We start from the raw sequence: 18,817 nt of genomic DNA, 5'->3' as shown, positions 1-18,817 counted from the left end.
TCTTACTATGGTCTAGGGCATAGTGGGATGGCCTACTTAATTTTTATGGAAACATTGCTGTTCTTAAATTTGAGGTTTTCAGAACTAATAACAAGTAATATTCAAGCACAATTTTTTGCACTCCTTAGAACATCAAATCCTTTATTGGGTATTGATAAAATTACAGCAATGTTACGTGACATTGAGAAGAGCTGATGCGTTTCTGACCCTCCTGGGTCCTTAGTCATAGCTTAATTGGCATCTGAGTACAAACTGTGATGATTTGCTCAGCTGCCTGTGCAGGCAGCCAGCCTGTTGACCATTGTGTAGGTTTGCATGCTGCAGGACTCTGGAAAGAAGAGCTTCTGTCAGTTTTGCAGCTTGTGCTTGCAGAGGAATTTGCATATGTTGTCATGCAAATTGCCTGGCCACATTCATTGGAGGCGTGTACTATAAGTACTATGTCTTTCCCACAATGCTTCGCTGTTCATAAGGATTTCGTCCTATGTAACACTCCTGGTGGGGTGTCAGCCTTGCTCTCTGTTTGAACATCAGCTTAGAGTAATTCCTAAATCTGCGCTAGGCAGATTTCCCTAGTGCTGTTAGGATTGTATTATCTGTATTGCCTGTTCTGTCTTGTCTTGCATGTTTGCCATTGTCCTGTCCCTATGGTGGTTGACAGGAAATGGTTCTGATCTCTGTTCTTGGAGTATAGCTGGTGCAGCGGTTGCTACCAGCTATCTCTTCTGTTCTGTCTCCTGGGATCGCACTAGCTACTTTTTGCTAGCGCCGGGGATCCTTCTGTTCTGTCTCCTGGGATCGCGCTAGCTACTTTTCGCTAGCGCTGGGGATCCTTCTGTTCTGTATTCTGGGATCGCGCTGGCCACTTTTCGCTGGCGCTGGGGATCCTTCTGTTCTGCTACTCTGTACTTGGATCGCACTTGCCACTTTTTGCTAGTGCTGTGGATCCTATCTCTCGCTTGTCCCTGTTTTCGTGTGTCTGTCTGCTACGCTTGCTGGAGGCTCGGTGAGGTAACCGTTAAGCAAGCGCTCGCGTCCTCTGTTTCATGTTTGTCTGTTAATGGTTAGTTAGGCGTGCTTGTCTCTATTGTGCTTATCACGTGGAGACCGCGCATAACCGCGTGCACTGTTGCGAATGAGTGCGGTGTTCGCGGTTAGCTAGCATTTGTTATTTTCCGTATCTCCTCATTGTATTATTTGCTGTGCCTTTGCTAACCTCGTATTCTGTTCTGATCTGCCTTGTGTCTTGTCTGGCGATTGCACCTCTCGCGATCGCGTTACTATTTCATATCTGCTGTTGTGTGTGTGCGGTTGCGGGGTGGCGACTGGATTGGCACACACACATACAACCTGTCCCTTTGCTCATTCTCATTCACAATCGCCTCTCTTGCGATTGCGTTCTGCGTTTTGTACAATTCCTGTCTGGCATTTGTGGAGGTACAGAGGATTGGTTCCTCTGCACTCCCCAGCGCCATCTGACGACAGGAATTTTCCCTCTACGGGTGCGTAGCACCTTTTGCTGGGTTCCTGCAAATTATACGCTTGTGGAGGATTTCCGCTGTGTCAGCGCACGCGTTGTGCGCTGATCACGGGGAAAGTTCCACAATCGTTACACAAACACTCAGATACCTGAGACCCCTCCCTTCTGAGTTACACCTGCAGTGGGTGTAGTACTGTCTTGGTATGTCTCTTAAAGACATACCTTACCTACATACCTTACCTCCATACGATGCAATAAAATATAATATGACAATGCATAAAATCATACGTATGAAAAAAAAAAGTACATAAATCCTGTTAATTCATATGATAATCAAGGTGACTGATGTGCAGCCTGGTAACATGTAAAGAGGCTTACAGAGCATGAAAATTATGCTATAAAAGGAATCTAACTAAATATTTAGAAAGGAAGAAAAGAAATGTGTGAACAATGTTGTCACGTAATTTAATCTACTGCAGTTCTAATTTTTTTTCTCATATGAAAGTGTGAAAGTGCAAAGTTTACTGAATGCATAAAGATTCTAGAGCAGAGAGACGTAGAGATCAAAAGAAAAAGTTAACATTCTGTCTATAATAAAGGCTCAAGGGTTCCCAGGTGCCCAAAATGGAATATCCACTGTACATCCACTGCACATCCACACACTCCAGAAACCTCCTTTGGCAGTCACTGCCTCTATAATTGAGGTGAATGCTCTACAGAGCATGGAATGAGAAGTGGGTCATAACAAGTGATATTTATCATGCATTTGACTTGTAAATCCAAACAACAACACTATTCAAGACCCTGGAGCTTAAAGGCGAGAGTAATGAATTGCTTCAGGACCACGTGTAGTTAAAACTATACTGCACTTGAGGCTGATTAACCACTTGCCGACCGCGCACTCATAACGCGCTTCGGCAAAGTGGTAGCTGCAGGACCAGCGACGCAGATCTGCGTCGCCGTCTGCAGGCTACATAATCAGGAAACAGCTGCTCGCGCGAGCGGCTGCTTCCTGTCAATTCATGGCGGGGGGCTCCGTGAATTGCCTGCGGGCCGCCGATCACGGCTCGCAGGCTAAATGTAAACACAAGCGGAAATAATCCGCTTTGTTTACATTTGTACAACGCTGCTAACAGTAGCAGCGTTGTACCAGATCAGCGATCCCCGGCAAATCAGCGGCCGGGGATCGCTGTCATATGACAGGCAGGAGCCTGTTAGAGGCTGCACAGGACAGATCCGTTCCTGTGCAGCCTCCGATCTCCAGGGAAGGGAGGGAGGAGAGGGAGAGGGGGAATCCTGCGGTGGAGGGGTTTTTGAGGTGCCCCCCCACCAGCCACACGCAGGCAGGAGCGATCAGACCCCCCCAGCACATCATCCCCCTAGTGGGGAAAAAAGGGGGTGATCTGGTTCCTCTGCCTAATATTAGATCTGTGCTGGGGGCTGTAGAGCCCACCCAGCACAGATCTCTGTAATAAGCGCTGGTCCTTAAGGGGGGGTAAAGGCTGGGTCCTCAAGTGGTTAAGCCTGATGCACATAGTTTCAATGTCACCCAATCTGGAGCACGGGACCCAATAGTGCATCCTTGCCAGCTTGAAACTCAGCTGTCTAATGACAGCTGAACTCCATAACTCAGTCAGGAGCTGTTTTTATTGGCTCCTGGCCCCCTGATCACTGTAAGCCAATCACAGCGATCGGGAAATGTAAAAATAAAAAATGGTACTAAATAGGTTAACTAGCACACAAAACATACTTCAAATACAAATTGTGGTTATTATATGTTTTTTTATACTTTTCATGTAAAATGAATCTTAAAGTATTCTATATTTTATTCTTTCTGTATTTATTGCAGAAAATGCAATAATAAATGATTTTAAAAAAATTACTGAGTGTTTATAAGCTTTATAAGCCTTGAAAATAAATGTCTTCTTTGCAGCAGTACATCTAAGCTGGAATTCTCGTTGTGTCACATTTAGAAAGTGTTGTCTGTGAGTTTCATATAGCTGATTGCTTAAAAACGACTTCCAGCTGTGCACTTCTGTTCTTTTGTTTGCTTCACTACTGCACTGCCTTTAACAGGCCAAAAAAATATTGCCTTTTAAGATGGTGAAAAAATTAAAGTCTTGCTGATAACTTAATCAAGTTCCGAAGGATTGGTTGGCCACCAGCCAACCAATCAGTTATCCTAGCTAAGATATAAAGCCAGACGCTCAGCTGGAAACACATTATAAATGCTTTTTCGTTTACTGGATTTGATTCATGCTACAGCTTTATTTTTCCTCTACTCTGTAGCCAGGAACACAAGGTACAGACACTTCTTACACTATAATGTCGGTGTCAAATCACTGTATGTTCAAAAATAAAATTCCTATAAATAGTCTAAGGCAAAATAAACATTTTAAATATTAGAAAAAGACAAGTATTAACATTGCAAATATTTTAGTTTTTTGCTGATTTTTAAATAACTGGTACTGTTTAATGCCTGCTTAAGACACAAGCAGCATAGCTAATTTTAGCTATGCTTTAATGCTCATTCAGAATGGATGTTGAACTGTGAATTTCCCTTGTAGTTCAGGCATCCAGCAATTGTCGATTTACTCTACATTCTGATGCTAAGCTTGGCACCTAGGGCCATATGTGGTTCAAGGTGATAAGAAGCTTCTTATCACCTGACATCGCTCAGAATTAAGCACAACATTCTATTGCCAGCTTCATCCTTTCTCTTTGCGGCTGTTTGCGGCGGTGCGTTAAACAGTGAGTTTGGTCTGTCAGTGTGAAGCAGTACACTACTTACATTACCTGATCAGATATACACATGCAAGATGTTTTCAAGCACTTTATGACTCCAATTAAGGAATGCAATGTGATTTCTGCCTTTTAGGGATTATAACTCCTGGGCACTAACCTGATGTTCACTGCTGCATGCCAGGATTTACTGGCACCATCGCCCATCCTGATTGATTCTTTTTTTAACCCTAACTAGGTATAGTGTCATAAGTGACCCTCTATACCTATTTACCTGGAAGGGGCTGGACATCCAGGGGGTTCCCATTTTAAAGGGAACCCCCCAGATTCCAACATAGGTCCCCTGGAACTTGTACCCCCACCCCCTCCCTTGTCAATGATATGGACAAAGACTCTGTAGGAGAGGGAAAGCTCTGTTTCCCCTCTCTTACAGAGCCCTCCATGTACCTTGCGGATGGGTGAGAAAAAAGTAGCCCCACCAGCATCATCCAAAGCTTTAATTAACCCCTCTTCATCCTTCCACTCCATTACAAAAGTTTCACCTTTTTTGACAAAAAAATGTGTGTGAGTACATATTTACATTACATTTCCTTTTATCCTACATCACTAAGGGTAAACAGAAGGACACCACCACCACCACCACCACCATTTAAAACTGATTAAGTGTGGGAGTCTTAAGTGTTTATGGAAAATCACTGCATTACGATTATTTACAGCAGAGAAGACAATCTTTAGCCCTTTAATGGGCTTTAAAATGCACTTGTTGTGTAAGGTAAATTAAATGTAAATTTGTACTCACACAGACTTACCATCACGTGAATCATGAATCTGGTACACATTCTACCCCCCTCATCCACGCATCCCCAAATCCCCGTTTTCATTCGACCGGTGGCACTTGCCACCCTTCCCTATGACATCATAAGTAGGTGAGGTGTTGATATATGCCTCTTATTGAGGCATGCTATGATAAAACCCCATCACTGGCGAGAGATCACCTTGGCCAGTTAGAGGGAAGCTTTGGTATGTGACCAATCAGGGAAGGGGGGTGGCACCTTATTTTCAGTCTTTATATCCATATTTGTGAATCTCTTATCAAGCACATCCAGTTTCAATTTACTGTTTGTGAAACTGTACTAACAAGAACAGTTTCATAACTGTTTTTATAGTAAAAATAGGCTTGTATCTCTGTGTCTTCATTAGCAATTCTAACACTAAAATAGTTTGTGTATTCCGGAATGCTCAAGAACCAGGAATAATTGATTCATTTTATATCTTTGCTTTGCTTAGGAAGATGGCTTAATGAAATGTGCAAGGAATTGAATTTTGCATGAAAGCACTTTATTAATGTCCGCATAAAGAGCAAAATGCAATAGTTTAATAACTATTTAGATTGATGTACACTGTTAGTAGCCACAACTGAATTCATTTCTTCATAAATAATATTGTAGCCACATAATTGCTATTCGTATACCAGGTCTTGTTGCATATAGATTGATAACACAACATAATTAATTTGAGCACTCATTGCTTTCACACAGCAATCATTCTTTCCCTTTGTGCTAAATAATACTGCATTGCTGCTTACGGTTTGACACATGGTTGTATAATTAGTCTGTTTGTTAGTATTTACCTATGCATTTCACATATCAAAAATAATGTGTTTTGATTGCTGTAACAGAAATGTTGCCTTCTGTCCCTCTGTATGACTTTAACCACCAATCAGACATTCAAGTGTGTTAGAGATGGCCCGAACGATTCGCCGGCGCACTTGCTCATGCAAATTTCCGCTGTTTGTGTTTGCAGCGAACTGCGAACACATAGCGAGTTTTGACCCGCCTCCTATACCTCATCATTGGGCTAAACTTTGACCCTCTACATCACAGTCAGCAGACACATGGCAGCCAATAAGGCTGCACTCCCTCCTGGACCCCCGCCCATCTGCTGCCTGCTACTAGTGAGAGAAGGGAGAGACATTGGAGAGATAAGGAAAGCATTAGTTAGGCTCTTGTTAGCTTGCTACTTTCTGATATTTGTTGCTGAAAGCACCCCAAAACAGTTTTTTTGAGAGCTAATGTTCTTCTGATGTGTTTTTTGTGTGTGTGTGTGTGTGTGTGTGTGTGTGTGTGTGTGTGTGTGTGTGTGTGTGTGTGTGTGTGCCACAGTGACTGACACTTCATAAGTGCAGCCCTGTCTGTCACAGCTGGCTCATGCTGTACAATGTCAGGCCCAGCCCACTGTATTATACCAGTCACTGCATACCTTTCACTGCATTTGTGTGACTGCACACTGTAATATACCAGTCACTGCAAACCTTTCACTGCATCTGTGTGACTGTGCACTGTATGATCAGGGATGGTCGTAGTCAGCCAACTTCGCTACGCTGGACATACGCGTAGTTTTACGCAATTACGCTTCGCCAAACTACGGCTTCGAGAACAAATATTCGCTTCGTATGCATTTCGTAGAATACGCGTGCGAAGCGTAGTGTATGCAGAAACTTATGCCTGTATGCAGAAAATTGTACGCATTATTTTCTTTTGAAATGCATGTACTAGGAACCCTTCTATGCGTACATTCCCCTTTCCAATGCGTAAATTTGTATGCATACAGTCGCATGTGGAAAATTAGACGCGAGCAATGCATTCGTAGTTCACTACGCAATACACATGTTAACTACGTATAGTGGGCGTAAGCTACGCGTAGCGGTACTTCGCTACGCGTAAATTCGTAAGCGTAGGTTTGAAACTTCGCCTATGAACTACGATGCGTAGATGTGAACTACGATGCGTAAATTCGCACTGGCGTAGTTTCTGCTCATCCCTGTGTATGATACCAGTCACTGCATACCTTTCACTGCATCTGTGTGACTGCACACTGTAATATACCAGTCACTGCATATCTTTCACTGTATCTGTGTGACTGCACACTGTTTTATACCAGTCACTGCATACCTTTCATTGCATCTGTGTGACTGCACACAGTATTTTTTTTAACACCCACAATGTTATTTTTTTACAGAATGGATTTGAAAATTATCTTGGATAAAGTGTGAAAAGATTTGTTATAATTTACTCATCTCTGACCAGTCATCTTCAATATAAATCATCAGCTTCTACACTGAAAGAAAACACTACAAGTCATCTTGTAAGCCAGTGAACCTGAACATTGATTTCCAGCCCTAATTAATGGTCAGTTATCAAGTTAATGCATTATTTATTGCTACTATTCATGTTTTGTGTTGCTGCTTAATTGTAGCAGTCTGCAGTCATCCATTTCATGTTGGATGGACAATAAACATTTCTTTTGCAGCTTTTGGTAACACAAGATCACACTGTTGTCCCATCAATACACTTTTCTCAGATTTTTAGAGGCTGATAGTGCAGTCACTTGGTGTGAATATTTACATGCAGCACATAAACTGTTGTTTTAATTGGTATGGTATTGGCTGACCCTATCTGTCATAAGGGCAAGTCACTTATTTACACCATTTTATCACTTTTGGATTACTAAGCCCCAAAAAGGCCAAGTGGGAATTACTAGTAATACAGCCATGGATATCTTTCAATGCAAGGGAATCATCTAAGCCCTCCTTAAATGCAGATATAGAATTTTCCATAGCTACTTCCTGTGGTAATTCATTCCACATTTTAATCACTCTTACTATAAAGAACCCGTTCCTAAATAAATGGGTAAAACTTCCTCCATTCGCAGATTATGTCCCCCAGTCCTTTGCACAAGCCTAGGAGCAAAAAGCTTCTCTGCCAAGCTTTTATATTGCCCTTTGATGTATTTGTATATGTTAATTAGATCTCCTCCAAGGCATCTTTTCTCCAGACCAAATAAGCCCAGTTTCTCGAACCTTTCCTCTAATCAATTTTGTTGGTTGACTCTGCACCTACTATAAAACTGCAATATCCTTCCTGTAATACAGGAACTAACTGAATTCCATTCCAAGTTTTCACTTCCCTTTTAATGCATCCCAGTTTTGTTTTTATGTTTTTTGCTTTAGCTGCAGCGGCTTGGCATTGAATACGATTATTTAACTTGTTGTTGATGAGTACTCCTTGTGAGAAAACTCTGAAAAGCCGCCGCATATGCCAAGAGCAAGGCGGCTGACTCCGCGCCCAACGCAGCGGTTTGCACGCATAGACACGCGTCTGGTAGTATGGTGGAATGCGGAAAAGCCGCCGCATGTCCTGACAGCAAAGCGGTTGTTTCCACGTCCAACGCGGCGGTTTGTATGCAGCAGCGTGCGCATGGTTTGGTTGGGTCTGTTAGTGCACATAGGCAGATGGAGAGCCACGCGCGCGCGGGCCTGAACTCAGGACCTTTATACCAGCAGGGGAAGTGTCAGCTGATCAGGAAGATCAGCTGATTCCTGCAGGACTCATGATTGGCTGAATGGCTCGGGCGGGGCGGCAGAGTCCAGCAACTACATATTCTGCTGCTTGTCAGTTGCTGGTTGCCTGCCATTGCTAACACTTGCGTGAAGGCACTCAGACCATAGTCAGATCCTATCAGTGTGTTTGAACTAGGTGGACCTAGGAATTCACACTTAGCCAGATTCTGTTGATAGCTTAAAGTACTAATTGAATTGTATTATTTGTTATGCTCCAGACTAGTTCCAGGGTGTTGTGAATACGGACCTCACACCCAAGACTAGGGAACTGTATTATCATTTATGTTATACTCCAGACTAGTTCCAGGGTGTTGTGAATACGGACCTCACACCCAAAACTAGGGAACTGTATTATCATTTATGTTATACTCCAGACTAGTTCCAGGGTGTGGATGATCACGGAACTCACACCCAAGACTAGGGAATTGTATTATCATTTATGTTATGCTCTAGACTAGTTCCAGGGTGTTGTGAATACGGACCTCACACCCAAGACTAGGATTGTGCTACTACTGTATTACGTTAGCCCAGTTCAGGGCAAGACCTTATATTAGCAGCAGGGCTTCCTGCAACCCCAGCCTCGGTCCCTCGCTCAGGGGTCCACAGGCTACAGAAAAATCACCCACAGTCAGGGGTGAATTCCTCAGGAGTCTCAGGCCACCAGCTCCTCTGGTGGTCTTCATTCAGAGTTGTTACTGTTGCACCAAACACTTACACTCTCTCAGGTGTCTAGAGGTTAGACATATCTGATTATTGACGATTCCGCAGATCCTCAATAATCGGGTATATCTGTATTCTTGGGGATACTGCGGATCGCCAAGGATCAGATTCTCTCTCTGGTTGCTGACACCGATCGTTACACTCCTAAGTCCTTCTTCAAGTTTGATGTCCCTATCTGTATCCCCATGTTCATCACCATCAATAACACTGCTTCAACCTTCCTGACAAATTTGACCACAGAAGATGTGCATGCTCATACATTTGCAATAGTCTGAAATTGTTTTACATTGCAGTGCTTTACAGTAATGTATGCCATACTGTTAAGAATTTTTTTTTGTTAATGCTTGATTTGCCATTAAAAATAGTGCATATACAGAAAATGATAGAAGCCAGTTTAAACACTTTATGACACCATCATTCCTATTTAAGTATCTTGAAATTTCAAAGATTTGCCATATAAAATACATGATAACAACTTACAAACCAGCTTTTCATTCTCTTTGCTGAAATCATTGCAACCATTGCCTGGAACATATCATGTTTACATTAGTGATATGTGATCATCACATGCCTGCACGCTCAGTTTTTAAAATGTACAAATCGCCAAAAAAATTCGAATCTATGCAAAATGATGGTTGGATGTAAGAAATTGGTCTTATAAGATTTATATTTAGGGCCTAGAAAAGTCATGTGTATATTTGATGTCATCAGAAAAAAGTGAGTACTGACTAGTTGACTATTGAGTTGTGGAAATAATTGACAAAAGAGGACTTGCACACGTGTAGGAAACAACTTAGCGGAAATAATAATGTACAATATCTACGATAAGTCAAACAAAAATTTGCTTTCCTAAAACAGAAAGAATTTGCGATAATTCAGGTTGGAGTGAGCTCGAGATGTCTCCCAGGCACCACTGCTGAATATATGCAAATTAACCATTGTACCCTTAGAAGCTAAACACACCTCCAGAACCGCTGGAATGCAATGATGTGTCAGCTTGTTAAATTGTACAGAGCCATAATAATCCAACATGCATACAGACTGTTTCGGATTGTTTGATCCTCATCAGTGCATGGCATGGATTAATTTGGCTCTATGGAGTAGGGCTTGTAAACCGAGAGGTACAGACTAACCAGCAAGCTCATGGTGACCCAGAACTCATTGGAGTGTGTAAGGGACTACAATGGTCCTCAAAAGCCCCCTTACTAAGATGTTAAGAAAAACAAAAATTTGCTTTCCTAAAACAGAAAGAATTTGTGATAATTCAGGTTGGAGTGAGCTCGAGATGTCTCCCAGGCACCACTGCTCTCGGTTTACAAGCCCTACTCCGTAGAGTGTTTAGCTTCTAAGGGTACAATGGTTAATTTGCATATATTCAGCAGTGGTGCCTGGGAGACATCTCGAGCTCACTCCAACCTGAATTATCGCAAATTCTTTCTGTTTTAGGAAAGCAAATTTTTGTTTTTCTTAACATCTTAGTAAGGGGGCTTTCAGGACCATTGTAGTCCCTTACACACTCCAATGAGTTCTGGGTCACCATGAGCTTGCTGGTTAGTCTGTACGATAAGTCAGTTGAAGAATTCTTCAGTTATAAAATTAAATGCAGAGCAAGAATCCAAATTTCATATAAATGCATTAAAGGTCTGAGATACATGTGACATGCTGTCTGTTTCAGCTTTAGACCCACACATGAAGGAACTGCTATAATGTGTAAAGGACTGTGCAGTCTCATGAGTTCCTGCTATTTTTGTGTACTGGTGCCTATAAATATCATAAACTTAAATTGCAGAATGTCAAAGCCTTCATATGAACCTTAAACTAAGAGTGAAAATGACCACATATACAGTAATGTGCATTCCCTGTTCTGTACACGATGAAAACAAATTATGAATTAAAAGACAACTGGGGCAGCTTAACTTTTACATATGGACATTAATTACTGCATTACTGTAGTCTTTTTACATTCAAAAGCTTTTTTTTTTCCTCTTCAAACACTTTTTATAAGCAAATTTCTGATGTACTGAAATTCACAGATAAAGCATTTTAGAAGCCTACTCTAGCTTTGGAACATGAATATGCAAAAGCACATTGTATGGCTATGTGCCAGAATTAGTTTGGCCAAGAGCCTTGATAAACTGAATCATCCCTTTGAAGAAGCACAGAAAAAGCAGCGGGACATCTTTATAAATGCCAAGTTGTGATCAACTACTCCAAATAACGTTCTCTTTTAGAATAATTAGTTTAGACATGAATAATGGGTGAGAGGGGAAGAGAGAGAAATAAGGTTTGCATGCATGAGGGCCTGCTCTTTGATTCAAGATGCTTTTCAAAAAAAAGAGAAGAATTCTGCAGGATTTCATTTGATGGCTCTGTTTTCCCCAGTTAAAAAACATCTTGTGTTTAAGATGACATCTGGTCTCCTTGAAGAGATTTTAGGCTTGGATGAAGACAGCCCACCCTCACATTTATAGTCACATGTACAGACATTTAAGTGTTCTTAACAGTGAAGAACTGAACTGGGGGGCTCACATGGATATTTATAGTCTGCTTTGTGCTACATGAATCATTGCTCTTTTAAAAAAGTTTCCTGTTCGCTTGTGCAGAGACTTTCTCTATATGCTCCAAGAATGACTCATTTCTGACTTATGAGATATATCAGTAAAACAACATTCTGTTTTACACCTAACTAAAAACGTAATACATAATCAGTTCATATCCTATGAATGCTTCTCCTGAGTTTTCTCCAAGGAGATATTTTGAAATCTTACCAATAAAATACCTTTACAGCTGCCAGCATGGAAGAAAATACGCAAAATAAGTTTGTTATTACTTTTTTACTTACGGTTTAGTCTTTTTCAATTGTCAAGTACTGAAAAGTTATTTTTACAGTAAATAAAATGAAAAATGATCTCCTGGGAGAAAACTTATGATAAAAAAGTGAATTGCATATGTCTTTTAAGCTATAAAAACAAAGCAGGGATAATGATCCTTTGAATGTTTCTGCAGTAAAACCGTATCTCAAGCTGTCTGTCACTGTTTCTTGGCTGTTTAAGTGCTTCAGAAAACAGGATTGTATTCAACCCCAAGTTGGTCAAGTAGCTCAGAGAAGCTTTTTGCATCGATATCAACTGAAGTTTTTTAACACTTCCTGCACTGGAAAATAAAATGTGATTCTTTTCTTTGCTACTAAAGTTCTATTTCTAAGCTGTACTACACATACAATTCGTTAGGTTGAAATCTGAGAAAGGTAATCATTACTTTACACAAAAAAGGTGAGGGCTATGAGAAGATCAGCAAAGCTTTACAAATCAGTCAAAATACTTTAACAAAAATGATCCAAAAATGTAAGAAAGATGGAAGTGCAACTATCTTATAGAGACGTCCAGGCCGTCCACGGAAGTTAACATCTCGACAGGAGCATCTTCTGATGAGAAGGATGAAGAAAATCGCCATGCAAGTTCACTGCAGTTAGCTAAAGCAGTAGAAAGCCACACTGGAGGGACCATTCCTGTGACACAGCGCACACTGCAGAGGATTGGCGTGCATGGGTATCGTCCACAAAGGAAGCCTCTCCTAAAGGCCAGGCACAAAAATGCATGCCTAGAATTTTCTAGGGCCCATCCTGAAAAAGATCAAGACTTCTGGGACTTTATATCCTGGAGTGATGAGACAAAGATCACTGTTTTTGGAACTAATGGTATCAAACCTGTATGGCGTTGTAAAGGTGAGGATATCAAAGAAAAATGCATGGTGCCTACAGTGAAACATGATAGTGGCAGTGTCCTTATGTTGGGCTGCATGAATGCTGCTGGTGTTGGGGAGCTGCATTTCATTGATGGTATCATGAACTCAACAATGTACTGCTCTATACTGAAGGAGAAGATGCTGCCATCACTTCGTGCACTTGGTCGTCGTGCACTTTTCCAACATGACAATGATCCAAAACACACATCTAAAGCTACTGTTGCATTTCTGAAGAAGAACAGGGTGAAGGTGATTGAATGGCCAAGTATGTCTCCTGATCTGAACCCAATCGAACACCTGTGAGGAATTCTGAAGGGACAAGTTGAGCATCACTCTCCATCCAGCATCCAGGCTCTAAAAGAGGTTATTCTTGAAGAATGGAAAAAGTTAGATGTTGCAGTAAGTCACCAACTTGTTCATAGCATGCTAGAAGACTTAGTGCTGTCCTTAAAATCATCATGGTGGTCATACAAAATACTAGATGTAGTAGTTTTTGTTGTGGGGTGTATTTTTTGTGCTTCAACCAATTTGAGTAAAACTGAGTTATATTATTAACCTTAATTCCATGTTATGGAGTTAAACAACTATTCAATAAAACTCAGTCGAGTGAAAATTTTGGAAATAGTTCTTTTGTTCATTGAGCTACTGATTAAATGTGTACTTTGCAAAGGGGGTGTACTCATTTATACTGAGCACTGTAAGTGCATTTACCCTTATATAAATGTATTGGAACACTTTTAAAACAGATTGTCATGCTCTGGCAAATAAACAGTAAATAAGTTGTCAGTATAAATTATCAAGTACACTGAGTTGAGGTTAATGTATTCTGAATATGCATACACTCCAGCAAATAAGGCAAAATATCTGAGATCTGAGAGAAACATCCGAGGGTTTGCTGTCTACAAAACCACTGCTCCCAGTAGACTGTAAAGCTTTCGAATGGGATGATTGGGATCTTGGCAAAAAACACTGCCTGCCAGTCACACAGTGACAAAGGTCACATACTGGATATTCCCACAAGCAAGAGATACAGTACAATAAGCAAGGTATAGTGACTTTATTATTTATGTTTGAAATATAACGGCGCGGGGCTCCGTGAACAGCCTGCGAGCCTCTGATCGCGGCTCGCAGGCTAAATGTAAACATCCGGGGAAGAAATCCCTGGTGTTTACATAGTACGGTGCTGCTGTCACAGCAGCGCCGTAAAGGAGATCAGCGATCTCCGGCCTCTGATTGGCCAGGGATCGCCGGCATCTGATAGGCTGAAGCCTATCTGAGGCGGTACAGGACGGATCGCTGTCCTGTACTGCCTATGATGAGTAGGGGAGGGAGGGAAGGAGAGGGAGGGGGGAATAGCGCTGCGGAGGGGGGCTTTGAGGCCCCCCCCCCCCCGCTAGGGAAATATAGCCGGTGGCGATCAGACCCCCCCCAACAGTACATCCCCCTAGTGGGAAAAAAAGGGGGGGGGAGTCTGATCGCCCTGCCTGCCAGCTGATCTGTGCTGGGGGCTGGAGAGCCCACGCAGCACAGAAATTCATAAAATGCTGCGGTCCTTAAGTGATTAAAGGAGAACTGTAGTGAGAGGAATATGGAGGCTGCCATATTTATTTCCTTTTAAGCAATACCAGTTGCCTGGCTATTCAGCTAATCCTCTGCCTCTAATACTTTCAGCCATAGGCCCTGAACAAGCATGCAGCAGATCAGGTGTTTCTGACAAATTAGACAGATATGACAAGATTAGCTGCATGCTGGTTTCTGGTGTGATTCAAACACTTCTTCAGCCAAATACACCAGCAGGGCTGCCAGGTAACTGGTATTGCTTAAAAGAAAATAAACATGGCAGCCTCCATATCCCTTTCACTACAGTTCTCCTTTAAAGTAGCAAACACATAATTTTTTTTCCACCTGCTAATTGAACTAGAAAGTTTTGTACTTACAAGGGTTTGTTTTGCTGCAGCAGGGCAAAAATAAGCGGCATAGAGAACAATAGGGCCTAATAATCCGTCACCAAGACTGGTGCTCTCCATACATAAGCTATTAGGAACATCTTCCATAAATGTCAAAGTCAAAATATAGTTCATTCTCCAATACTGTTAAAATAAAACACTACTTGCCATTTATCTCTATCTGGATATACAGAATATATATATATATATGTATATATATATATATATATATATATATATATATATATATATATATATATCCTTTTTTATTACACTTACTAAATGTCAACTTATACGTTGAATTGTTAAATTGCAGCTATGGCAGGCACCAAAACAGTGATGAGCAAAAATGCTGATATTCTTTTTGCATTCATTTTCATGAAAATAATGTAAAATGTGACTTTTGAGCGAAAATGCCTTTGAACATTTTTTAATAAGTTTGTGATTATTTGCATCAATGATTTCATGCTTTTCACTATAAAAACAACATTTCTTCGTGTTTTTTTTTTTTTGTTTTTTTTTTGCAAATGTTCATATCAGAAAGAAACATTTGTTTTCTTTGACCATCTTGCAAAAATTCTATGTCCTAACTGAACAGTTTTAAAGCTGCTCAAAACCACTTCCCTCACAAGCTAAAAATGTAGTCCCTCTCCCCGAAGACCAGGCTCGTGGAAGCAGATTTCTGCTACAACTACACTGCCACTATTTTGTTCCTTGTAGTGGAAGCAGAGCAGGGGCGGCTCTAGACTCGTGGTGGCCTTGGGCAGAGAAACGTATTCACCCGCAAATGTCAATATGGTATATTATGCACAGTAAATGGCCATGTCCGCTGCGGACACTGCATAGCCACCTTGTGCTCATGACACAATTGTTTAACCTTTGCTGAAATGTACCTCTGCATTTTGTCTCTGTCCCCACTGTCTCAGCATGTGGCGTCCTATCTCCGGGGGATCAGGAGAACTTCCCAGCGACTAGGCTGCAGACAGTGCCTTTACTAATGACACATACAGGTGCTGGCACAGCACACAGACACGGTGTCACTATGACCTGCTGCAGTTATGTGAGGCACTGGCAGTGACATTGCAGCCATAGTGACTAGGTTGTCCCTTAATGAGCACATGTGGTGGCCCACAGGAATGGTGGCCCTGTGCATGTGGGCAGATGGCACATGCCTATGGCCAGACCTGAGCACAGTTCCTCAACAACTCCACAGCTGCTATTTTGCTACAATTCCACCATTGCTATTTTGCTGTAGCCAGTAATTCACTAGTTTAACACATGTGCCTATGGCAACGCCCAAATTCTCTGCTCCGCAAATTACATACTGCCTCCCAGTGGCAAACACCAATCTTACTTAGCTTATCAATCATGGGATAAAAATCGATAAAAGAATATCCTTTGTGAGAAAATGACTGACAAAGATAAGGTTCCAAATGGACAATTTGCAGAAGGTCTGGCAAACTATATATCTTCTATAGAGGAGGCTCGAGCATTTATACTATTCAAAACTACTGGCAGCCAGGAACAACCCGAATTCCAACTGTCAGCAGCATTCATATCAAACCACTGTGCATAAACGTGTATATTTAAAGTTTGTTGTTGTTCTGGTTGGATATGTTCATATGCTTCATATAGTACTGAAATAAAAGTTGATCAAAACTAAAATGCATTTCTATATCTGTGGCATTTCCTTTTAATTCTCAGCATGCATACTGTAACATAGATATGCAAGTTTGCAAACAAAAAAAGCCTGCGTCAGCAGCAACAGTTCACTAAGAATAAACCTGTCACAATAAGGCATTTGTAAACTCACTCTACAGTGTAAGTGCCAACTTTTGTTTCTGAAAACGGCTAATTAGTCTATCTAAAGTGATTCCTTAATTTAGAGCTCATACCAATATGCTTTCTTCCTTCTTCTGAAATTTCTCCTTTTGTTTATGCCGTGTTTTTAAACTGGCTTGAGCTTTCACTCAAATTTTAAATTGGACATCTTTTTGATGTTGCCTTATCCTTGAAAGGAAGCTAAACTTTGGCTAAAAAAAATAAATGTAACATATCCGTTTTAAAACAAGCTATTTAATTTCTAAAGCAAATGTTTAATCAGAAGCATTGCAGGTAATGTCATGCCATGTCATGGGTACAGAAAAGTAAGATGAAAGTGTCAACATATGTAGCAGAGTTGGCGCATTTGTGAGCTCTGACCAGGATGGTGAGATGACATTGTTCATTATAAGACAATATTATTTAGGTATGCAAAATGGCAGAAATGAGATTAAGGGAAGGCAGGTTTCATGCAGGTGTGCTTTCACTAGTATAGGTAGGAAATAAGACCTGTTTTGGTGTTTTCACCAACACTTTAAACTGAACAAATAAAATAAAATGATCAACCCTGCTGGATAGAACTAGGCTGACCTTTAAGTGTGCAGATTTCTAAAATCTCATTGCAATAAACTAACAAGGATGGTTGCTAAGGACAACCAAAGGTTTAATAACTAGATCAAGTCTAGCCAAGATACACTCAAGGATTAAGGACAAATTTAAAAAACAATCGAAGTCAGCACAGGCTACAGTCGCAAACTGGCAAGGAGTCTGCTAGAGGCAGCAGCAGTTTCACTATTAGATATAGTCTAGGCACAGGGCATTTAAAGTAACCCAAAGCTGAAGAAAGAAGAAAAATCGATACTTACCCGATGCTTTCTCCAGCAGCATAAACATGTGTGAGTCCTTCGCCGTGCAGAGGTCCACACATGCGGAGAAGACCCAGACTGGACACGACTGAGACAGTTACCAGGACTGATCGCGGAAGAACAACAGACCATGGGAGGATGGCAAAGGGACTCAGACGTATTTATGCTGCTGGAGGAAGCAGTGCGTAAGTATCAATTTTTCTTCTTTCTTCAGCTCTGGTACACTTTAAAGATTAAAGACAATTATGTGACCCAGTGCAGTTTCTAGGCTAAAATGCACCCAGGGCGAGTGTGTAAAAATTGCGCCCCCCCCCCCCCCCAAGCAAGGTATGGGTGCCCGCAGTATGGGTTAGCCAGGTCTAGTTGCACTTAGTATAGGTCCCCCCAGTATAGGTAGCCAAGAATAGGTATCCCAGTATAGGTAGCCAGGCATAGGTGAGCCAGTATAGTTGCCCCCGCTATAGGTTAGCCAGGTAGGTGCCTCCAGTATAGGTAGCCAGTATAGTTGCCCCCAGTATAGGTTAGATAGGCAGGCGCCCCCGGTATAAGTTAGTTAGGTAGGTGCCCCAGTACAGGTTAGCTAGGTGGGTGCCTCTAATATAGGTAGCCAGAATAGTTGCCCCCAGCATAGGTTAGATAGGTAGGTTCCCCCCAGTATAGGTTAGATGGGTAGCTGCCCCCCAGTATAGGTTAGATTAGGTAGGTGCCCCCCAGTATAGGTTAGATTAGGTAGCTGCTCCCCAGTATAGGTTAGATTAGGTAGCTGCCCCCCAGCGTAGGTTAGATTAAGTAGGTGCCCCCCAGTGTAGGTTAGATTAAGTAGGTGCCCCCCAGTGTAGGTTAGATTAGGTAGGTGCCCCCCAGTGTAGGTTAGATTAGGTAGGTTCCCCCCAGTATAGGTGAGATTAGGTAGCTGCCCCCCAGTATAGGTGAGATTAGGTAGCTGTCCCCCAGTATAGGTTAGATTAGGTAGCTGCCCCCCAGCATACGTTAGATTAGGTAGCTGCCCCCCAGTATAGGTTAGATTAGGTAGCTGCCCCCCAGCGTAGGTTAGATTAAGTAGGTGCCCCCCAGTGTAGGTTAGATTAGGTAGGTGCCC

At 41.7% G+C, this 18,817-nt stretch overlaps 1 long non-coding RNA gene across 1 annotated transcript in view; it reads left to right on the top strand.

Moving 5' to 3' along the window:
- The window catches only part of LOC137525700 (uncharacterized), a 150,786-nt gene that overhangs the window by 7,803 nt on the left and 124,166 nt on the right, over positions 1 to 18,817 (top strand). The window contains exon 2 of the long non-coding RNA XR_011022981.1: positions 7,241 to 7,410. This is a non-coding gene — a long non-coding RNA (uncharacterized lncRNA). The remainder of the gene's footprint in view (positions 1 to 7,240; positions 7,411 to 18,817) is intronic.

This window comes from Hyperolius riggenbachi, chromosome 1 (assembly GCF_040937935.1).
Source record: "Hyperolius riggenbachi isolate aHypRig1 chromosome 1, aHypRig1.pri, whole genome shotgun sequence".
In the NCBI taxonomy this organism is placed as follows: domain Eukaryota; kingdom Metazoa; phylum Chordata; class Amphibia; order Anura; family Hyperoliidae; genus Hyperolius; species Hyperolius riggenbachi.
Note: the sequence above shows the minus strand (reverse complement) of the source record. Positions and strands in the feature narration are given on the sequence as shown.